Below are 10,493 nucleotides of genomic sequence, written 5' to 3'. Positions count from 1 at the left end.
TATGTATTTCTGAAGAGGGATGTTGTACATCTCACCTCCTAATATTGCTAAAATCAAATCAAGGGCATGTTTATGTTTTTTCCTTGTAATGAATTTTAACTACTCCTCAATACTAAGAAGCTTGACAGTTGTCCTAGCATTATGACCCTCCACTAGTCAAGATCACTATCCTTATTTAATATTGTTACCTTTAGCTACCTAAGTTTCTCCTTCATTGATAATAGGTCTCTATAAGACTGTTAATATTTCCTTAAATGTTCTTCTGGTGACTATCATTTAGAATCCTTTTAACCACTACAAATGTCTTCAAATATGCTTTCATTTCATTGGTGGATCGTCCATAATGTGAACGCTCTACCATCTCACCTAATACTATCATTTGATCCTCTGATGACTTCTCTAGAAGAGGTGATTCATCATCCTTTTGTTGCAAACTATATCTCTTCTCAAGACCCTGCAACTCTGCATATTTTTCGTACCTGTTCTGCTCATCCATCTGATCTTGAGTGTCGATGTTTCTATCATCCTCATTTGTTATGGTATTTGTAGACGATGAGCTGACATGTTCTCTTCTTGAGGTGAGGTGTTGCTTTGACACTCCATAGCCACAATTGCTTCATTATCTTCAACTTTATTTAGCTACAATATATTCTTTCTCTTACTAACCCCACCAAAGTTACCAACTTTCCACAACCCCTAACCTGATGAAAATATTCCTTCTTATTGGGTTCTTACCCTTATCAGAATATCATGTGACCTACAACCCCATTGAATTTATTTATTTTTTAGTCAGTTTATTTTTGAACGTCTTTATGTTATGCTTAAACAATTTTTATGAGATTTCATGATAAATAGACAAAAAAAAATTTCTCCTTCCTCCAAATAGCAAGCACATTTGATCGCAACTGCTTGGAAATGGCATCATCTTCACCTAAAATCAACGAAAAATTATTTTGCATGTTTTTGTCTACAATGCCTAGGTGATATTCTCTGATGTTGGTGAAGAAACAATGAAATATTTGAAAAATCAATTCATTGCATTATAGACCAAGAATAATGGCACATAATATGGTTCTAGCCACCACATCTAATAACTTGAATTTCTTACCAAAGGTAAGGTCTTCGGTATCATGAAACCTTGGATGCTTTCCAAAATCACCTGTAACACTCTTCCTAGAATGTCATTGTTGTAGGGGGGAACATGAGTAGTTATCCTTATGACTCACCAAGGAAAGAAGCAAATGCAAGTCTTACGTCTTTACAAGTGTGTTCAATAAACCTGTGTTAGATCAAGGCCAACATTGTTGGATTCAATTCCCATCTTAATATCCTCCAATTAGATCAAGCTACTTTGGAAAAACATGTGTCTAACTTCTCCAATTTAGAAAGGACATCCCCTATCTTCATGAACTTTAGATTTGACCCAAGTATGAACAACCAAATTACCACTTCCTTTTCTTTCTATAGATCCTGCAACTACTTGTGTTGAGGAGTAACATGGACTCCCTTTAAGAAAGTTTTGTTGATCTCCTTTGTTCCTTCTCCATGAAAATAATTTTGTCAAGAAACCAACCTGTAATTGTTGTATTGATCAAGGAAGAGTGTTAGTTACTTGATAACATTCCATCATCCACTATAATCCCCCAACTGCTTGTAGATCCCACTGTAACGATTTCTTTAGTTAAATTTCACTAATTGTTAGACTACCATAGTTGTTCATTTCCAATGATCTGGATCATCAAAGGAATGAGACTTAAAGAGCAACAAAAGAATAAAAACTAAAATTTCCTAGCAGGCCACCCATCCTTGTATTACTCTTGCCCAAGCATGCTTAACTACAAAGTTCTCCTAGGATCTAATGCATTAATGTTGGTGTGATCCAATTTGTCTAAGAAATGAGACTTCATGAATGAAAAAGGAATATATCACAATTCATGAGAGAAATATTGTAAAAAAACAATAAAAAGAATGCAAATATCTTAATTGAATTGATAATATACCATGAGACTACATTATGAGAAAATAGTTTGCTCCATGGTGAAGCCCCATATTTATACTTTTTATGGGTATATTTTCACCAAGAGTCATGCCTCCTATAACATTTCAAATACCATGGGTAAACACCATGGTTTACAAACTCCATGGGTGAATATAATAAATTATGATACCAAGGGTAAATACAATGGTTTAAAAAATCCATGGGTGAATATAATAAATTACTATGGTAAAACTAAATCACCGTGTGATTAGATTCTCAATTCACTATTATGATTAATTTTGTTTATTATCATGAATATTACAAATACAATCCATGTTTTTACAAAATCCATGTGTTGTAAATAAAAATTGGTAGAAAAATAATTATCAATTGTGGTAATCATCATCCACCTGGATCAATCCTCCCCCCTTAGGAAGCAACGGTCTCCATTGCATCAAGTTCCCTCATCAGATGAGGAAATTTCTGTTGTACTTAGTGCCTAGTGAACCACTTACGTTGGTGAAGAAGCTACTCTGGTTAATGACTTAATAGAGTTGTATCTTCTACTCGTGAGTACCCTTCATCTTGGTGTCCATAATCCTATTAGTTGTAGCCTGAAACTTACACGAAACGTGATGTTGGTCATGTCGTTGTTTGTGCTTGGCATTAGCTTTTTATAGGGAATCATGAACCTGTTGTTTGAAGTGTTGGAATTGTTCAAAAATGTGGTTTCTCAATATACTTCAACATGAGCATCGAAGGAATTTGTTGATGAAGATGTAATCTGAAAAGTGACATCCATGGTGATTGCTAACTGGAACCCTAAACATGTTTAAAAATATCTAATCTATTTGTAAAGAGATTTGTCGTAGCCATGCTGAACATATGGAATACTTTCATCCTGTGTAAGTGGATGTGTGACTTGGAAGTGTAGGGGTGCCTTTGTAGGTGAGGTGAATATATCTCTAGATCCATCTACAAGCTTCTCCACCTACTTGTGTTATGTAGAGAGAGCTTGTACGGGGGTTGTGGTGGTTATAGTGAATTCACCTTCTGACCGAACCATGGAGAGGAAAAACTTGGAAGTATGAGAGACTACATTCTTGCATTATTTTGTTGAGATTAATGAAATCACAGTAATCAGAACTACCTTTGGTATCTTATAGAGTTGATCCCCTACAGTAACAATAATACTATGGGGTCGAGATTCATAAACAACATATTGTTTCCACATATAATTTTTTCCTAAAAGAACATCACAAACTTCAAGTGGGGCAACGTCACACAGTACCTCATCTGTGAAGGGCTTGATGTTGTAGGAAAAACGACACTTCTAGCTTACACAAATGTATCATTTACGATCAACCAAACAATAGTGTATGTTTTGGGGTGTGACATTATTGGAAGCTTCAATCTCTTGATGACCTCAATTGAGATCGGGTTCTTTTGGCTCTGTCAACAATGAACCGTAGCGAGGTCCCTGTCACCCACATCTATGAATGGAAGAGGCGCCCCCCCTCCTCAAGCTCCTCTGATTGTTTTGATTGGATATTCGTAGTTGCAATGATAAAATTTTGTTTTACATCATCGATCAACTTTATTTTATCCTTTCTAAATCAAAATTTCAGCCAAAGCCTACTTATTTCTCTTTAAGCTCTCAAAACAATTATTATTTCAAGTGACATTCATCAGTGTTGTGTGAGGGTATTTTTTATATCCTAGACCACTTCCTAGTGTTTTATTTTGTCTTTCCATAACCATTCTTTGTTTGTGGCTTAGGTGTGTTGTCTTAGGGTAGTCCACCCTAGATTTGTCCTTTGCCCTACTTCTGCTCTGAAGAATTCGTAGATTGAAAGCCCCACTTCTTTTGTTTAATTTTCTTTTTTTTAACAACATATTGGTATGTTGTGCCAAGTGAAGAGGTGTGTAATATCCCCTATTAGGGGTATCCCTCAATCACAATCAATATAGTAGCCGGGGTGCTCAAAGAGATAAAACAAAAATAACAATAGTGCAACATACAATAATGTATACATGGAATATAAGCAGATACTTGAGAAATGCTAAGCCATTTTATTATACTGAGTAATGGAAAGAGTACAAGAGGTGATCAGATAGGTAGCACCTTGACTTGCATAAGGCAAGTGAAGAAATAAACTCAGAATGGTAAGGAAATGACCTCTCTCTGAACTGCGTCCAAACTGCCGGAGAATTGTTCTGCTGTTGCTACTGCTAGAATCAAATGAGGGTTTGGTGCTGTTCCCCTCCTCAGAAAATGTTGAAACTCTGGAATCAGCCTCTGCTCAATAAACCCAGAAAAGCCCAGAAAGTTTTTCTAAAATAGCTGACCCCCGAAAATCACCCCCTTTGGGGATCTATGCAATCCCTCAAGGGTTTGTGCTTCTCCTGAAGAGAATCCTCCAAAACTCTACCTAAAAATTTGCCAAAATCCTCCAATATGCAAGGGTTGATCCCTTGCTCAATCTCTAAGATCAAATCCTCCACAAAACCCCAATCCGGAGCTCCTACCAAAAATAACTGCGTCCTTCCCTCTCAAGACTGCACAATCATCAAAATGCTCAGTGTCTCCTCACCTCCAGAAATTGCTCCTCATGCAAAATACTACTGAAACTATGTTTCCCAAGCAGGCACTTGAAGTCCCCCGAGGCTAAGGGTGAGATCTCTGAACGGAGACACTCGATGCACTAAACAGTGCTGCAGACAGGCTAAACAGCCAGCATGCTCTAAGTCGAAGTGACTAGCTCAAATGTGACATAATTGAATGATCAAAATGAGGAGGCTCCTCTCTCCTTTATAGCGTTGGCCTCTCTCAAAACCCTAAGGACCACCTCCTCCAACGTAGCCTCTCTCTTACCACGTGTTCCTTCTCCATCTGCGCAGTCCCTCCAAGTGTCTACATGGGCCCCTTCTCTACGTGGTCCTTGGGCCCCCTTGGCTCCCCTTTTAAGTTACAACGTTGTGCTACTAGGGAGTGAATTTATTCATAAAGTGAGTTACGTCCCCCCTTTCCTCACATTTTTAATTATAAATAACTATAGAAGGCAAAATTGAGCAAAATCGAATATTCTAATTAGCCATGGCTAATTAGGAATATTACAGTCTCCCCTGGCAAAATGTTGCTTGTCCTCAAGCAATTGAAGTGATGGATGCTGCAAAATTTTCTCACTCTCACAAGTGGCATCCTCATCCGGTAAATTCTTCCACCTCACCAAGAATTCCCAGACCGTCTTGCTCCGTAGCTGCCTCTCCCCGGTATCAATAATAACCTTTGGCTACAACACCAAATGCCCCTCATCATCCGTGGGTGGTAGCTCATCTATCACTGTCACCTGCTGCCCCAGTGCCTTCTTCAGGCATGATACATGAAAAAACGTTATGAATCTTGTTGCCTTGGGGCAGCTCCAATTCATACACAACCTGTCCAATCCTGTGTATCACCTTGTATGGCCCATAAAATCAGGGCTTGAGCTTATCAGCTCCCTTTCTGCTTCAGTGACAACTGTCGGTATGGCTATAATCGTATGTAGACCAAGTCCCCCACCTCAAATTGTCTCTCTACCTGACCCCTGTCAGCATACAGCTTCTGTTGGTTTTGCGTTGTAGCCATATTATCCTTGAGAGTTCGGAGGATATCCTGACTCTCTTAGGTCCAAATCTTGGCTCTCGGAGCCTTTCTAGCACCAAACATCATGTCAGCAAAAGATAAAGGATGATATCCATACAAAGCATAGAATGGTGACATACCAATGGACATGTGATGTGTAGTGTTGTAGCAATACTCCCCCAGATGCAGCCACATCAGCCATGCTCGGTGCTGCCCACCGACATAGTTACGCAAGTAGCCCTCCAGCCACTTGTTAACTATCTTTGTTTGCCCGTCTGTCTGTGGGTGATAACTAGTACTCGGTGTCAACTTTGTCCCCACAAACCGGAAAAGCTCCTGCCAAAATCCGCCCATGAAATGGCTCTCCCTGTCACTGATGATGGTCTTAGGAAGACCATGTAGCCTGAAGACCTCTCTAAAGAACAGCTCGGCCACCTGCGCTGCTGTGTAGTGTGCGGATATGGCGAAAAAGTGTGTGTACTTTGTCAGTCGATCAACGATGACAAAGATACAATCCTTGGCCTGCACCATGGGCAACCCTGTGAGGAAGTCCATCGAAATACTCTCCCATTTCCCCTCTAGAATGGGAATAGGCTGCAATAATCCTACGGGATGGCTCATCTCCCCCTTGTTCCTCTAGCAAACATCACACTCCCGGATATGCTGGAGTATGTCCTCCTTGAGGCCCTTCCATGATAACCTCTCTCTAATGGCCCTATAGGTTTTGGTAAACCCCTGATGGCTGGCTAATGGTGAATCATGTGATGCCTGAAGTATATTCCTCTTGAGCTAAGATCCCTTAGTCAAGAAGATCTGGTCCCTATAGTAGATGATCTCATCGATTACCCTGTACCTGTCATCTGCCACCTGACCATCCAGAACCTCACATGCAAATTTGTCCTTGGAGTACTCTACTAAGAGTCGAGCCCTCCAGTCTATGTCCAAGCTCATAAGAGACAACACCGTTGGTCTACATGAAAGGGCATCTTCTACCACATTGTTCTTACCCTTGACATATTCAATGTCAAATTCATATGCTTGGATCTTACTGATCCACTTCTGCTGCCTCTCCTGTAGCTGTTTCTGTTCCAAAAAGAACTTGAGGTTATTGTGATCAGTCCTCACCCTGAACCTGTTACCCACTAAATACTGCTAGAATTTGGCCAATGCATGCATAATGGCCAGCATCTCCTTGTCGTATATAGAATACAACCTCTCGTGCAGAAGGAGCTTTCGGCTATCAAAGGCTATAGGGTGACCTCCCTGCATCAACACTACGCTGATCCCCTCTCCCGATGCATCACACTCCAAAACAAATGGCTGCGAAAAATCTGCTAATACAACCACTGGGCAGCTGCTCATAACCTCCTTGAGCCTGTCAAAGGCTCGCTGTGCTGTATCTGACCAACTAAATGCCCACTTCCTCATCAGATCTGTCAGGGGTGCAGCAAGCTGTGAGAAACTCTTGACGAACTTCCGGTAGTAAGTACAAATGCCAATGAACCCTCGAAGTTCTGTCACGTTCCTCGACTCCGGCCAATCTCTGATGGCCCTGATCTTCTCCTCATGGACTCTCACTCCATCCACCCCTATGATGTGTCCCAAGTACAACATCTCCATCAACCCAAACTCACATTTGGAGAGCTTGGCATAGAACGGTTGCTCCTCCAAAATGCGCAACATTATCTCAATGTGTTGGAGATGCTCCTCCCAAGTCCTGCTGTAAATGACAATATCATCAAAGTTCTTTTTCTTCACATATTTCAAATGATTTTTTTTTCAAAAATCAATTTTTGAAGAGATTCAAATAGCCTCCTAGATGCAATGTAAGCAGTGTTTAAGGGCAGAAGTGTCAATCAGTTTAGAAGTGTCAATATTCTTTGTTTCCGAGGAAGGGACAAATATAGATTTTCTGCTCTACCTTCCAAGAATTGATTTCCAGGTTCAAATTTCTTTATTTTAGGTTTTGTTTGTTAGAAAAATTGAGAGAGAGCAGAGAGAGAAATTAAACACACAACTAATCACACTTTTATATCTTTATTGATCACAACAATTACAAATATATAGGACATAAATCAATAACTTCGACAAATATATATCACAGCTACAACTCATACGTAGGAAACAACAACATCTAGATTGACTCCTCGTGACTCATAATGACAACTACACATGACATGGAAGCATTAATTCCAACACTCTCCCTTAATGCTTACATGGAAAACATTGAAAACACATATTACAATAATAATATTAATCTTTGTCTGACTAGTCTTCATCAACACTTACACCCACTCTAAAATCTCACAAACACCATTCTTTCTTCACTACCACATCTTCGAGTTGTCACTTGATCCATTTAAGACATAACCGCTTCAAACCAACTTTGATGTACTTTGCAGAATTGACTCTTCTCAACCTCCCGGAGCACGACGCGTCAGTATTGATACTAAACCATCCTATGGAATACCTCCATCTGTTGAACACATGGTTTTTTGTTGTATTCCCCAGTTATCTAGGAAGGTAGTTTGGGTACTAAATGTATTCAGAAGTCAATTATACAAGGTGACCTCTTAAACACATAATCAAATTAACCTATAAGTTGATGTTCCTAGCTCCACACAATGCCACCAACTTATAACAAATTGTACATAATCAAATTAGTGACATGTTCTTGTGTCACTATATACATCAAGAACCACCAATTTGAAAATATTTTAATATATTCTATAATTGGTTCTTCATTTTATTTTTCACATTACACTTGGACAATAACACACTATAATATAATAAAACTGCAACACACACCACATAATAAGACTACATATAGATGCATCAATCTTAGAAGAGTTTAATAGGCATAGAAGTGTATTCTTCCTCACTCTCAGGTTCTGCAGAATTTTCAAACATAGAATCTGATATATCTTCTGTGTTAGCTAAAATTTCTAACTCTTTCAGTGTTCCTTTCAGAAGATCTTTGGCACAGTTTTTGCAATTCAGCGTTGTATGTCCTTATCTTCGACAATAGAAACATTCAATTGGGATCCTATTTTTCTTCTTCCCTTTTGAAAAGAGTGCAATTTTAGTTTGTAAATTGCCTTCAATGTCTCTTGTTTTCATTCTCTTTTCTTCTGTTAAGAGTGTTAATGTCATCTCATCCAGAGATTTAAAAGATAATTGGCTTAAAGTAAAAATGATACTAACATAATTTGAAGGGTTTTAAGAAATGAATGAATTTCTTCTGAGTCTGATCCCCAATGTTAGCAAGATATATTTGATAAAGTAATCTTATGGAGGAAGAAAAAAGGATGAACTTGTAATCTAATGATGATGACCTTTTGTAGTCCTTGTAACCATGGCCAACTTGGAAGGATGAGATGAATGTAATAGAGCACTATATAGATACTTAGAAAATATGACAAGGTGAGTTGAGTAAAGGTTTCACAAATAAATGATGTGATTTTATTTGTAGTAAAAAAAATAGTAGTAGCTTATCCTAGAACATGTTGGAATATTTTGGATTTAGAGAATGTTCATGGTGAAATAACTTAACAATCTTGAGGTATCTCATGAAGGAATATCCCTTTGGAAAATGATTGTGGAATCACAAAAGTATTTCCATATAAGAACATGATTAGAATCATTGTAAGGTATAAATAAGGATGATGCATATCAGGAAGAAAATATTGTTGACCAACTAGTGAAGTTAAATTATTGTGATAATGATGAACTCATTTTAAGTAATTGTAGAAAGTGTGGTGAAAGTAGATTAAAGAGGTAATAAACCCATGAGTTCTTATACGATGGAAATAAAGTAGAATAATAAAAAAATATTAAAATTCTACAAAAAAAGAGATAAAATCCTTAGCATAAAGGGAATATTATCCTAGTGAGTCAAATGTTAGTGATAGTTGAACATTGTGCTCAATTTGAATAAAAACAATGAAAATTGTAGGATTAGAACAATCAATTAAATCCCAGACAACTTCCTTAATGTGTATACCTAATGGGAAGCATTGGAGTGCTATGGAAGCTATGAAATGTAATAAAGTTTATGAAAATTTTATATAGTGTTAGTAAATATCTCTTTCTCAAGCGGCAAGCACTTTTATAAATATTGATGATTGGATTGAGCAACATGAATGGAGATTAGGGATTATTTGTACAAGGTCATACTAATGACCTATATAGTTTTAAAATGTCAAAATATGAATTTATGAACTAGAACACACACAAATTGGTGAGGGATGACGAGTGAAAGACTAAAAAAAAGGTTTAAAAGCTTTAATATTCAAGTATAACAATTGTCTACTTCTTGGTTCATAGAAATTCAAAAGGAAAAATAAATAGTGTTTCATATGTTTTCATTGATGTCAACTTTAGTGTAATTGATGTCAAAGTCTAGAAACATGGGAGATTAATGTTAAGTTTAGGGGGAGCTCATTGAATATTCATGATTGAAGTAAATGCAATCAGTTGAAAAACCTAACTCTGTAGGCATTTTATCTTTTGTTATTATGATCAAATGGGCATGAATAGTGGTTGGATAGATAGGCCGCTCAAATTTTTTTCCAACAATACATGGAACTTAGTAAAAATCCTAAGGAATGATGAAGAAAGTGTCTCTGAAGTGAAGACAATTTAGTAATACTTCAAAGCATTCAAGCAGTTGGAATCATCCAGGGATGCACTGAGGCATTCAAGTATCTGATGATCTAGGATGAATAAAATATTTTATCAGGTGAAATGAGGCAGATGTCGGATCATTTGGTTTTATTTAGGCTTCGAGGTGATATGATTATGTGGGCCTTTGGGGTGCGCTCATTAATCGCATAGTTGGAACAGGAATATGTTGAATCAACTAGATTTATATGGGCCTCGAGGACTCCA

This window comes from Pinus tabuliformis, chromosome J, assembly GCF_031772625.1.
Source record: "Pinus tabuliformis cultivar Carrire ecotype Pingquan chromosome J, CPIR1, whole genome shotgun sequence".
In the NCBI taxonomy this organism is placed as follows: domain Eukaryota; kingdom Viridiplantae; phylum Streptophyta; class Pinopsida; order Pinales; family Pinaceae; genus Pinus; species Pinus tabuliformis.
This window is presented reverse-complemented; position numbering follows the sequence as displayed.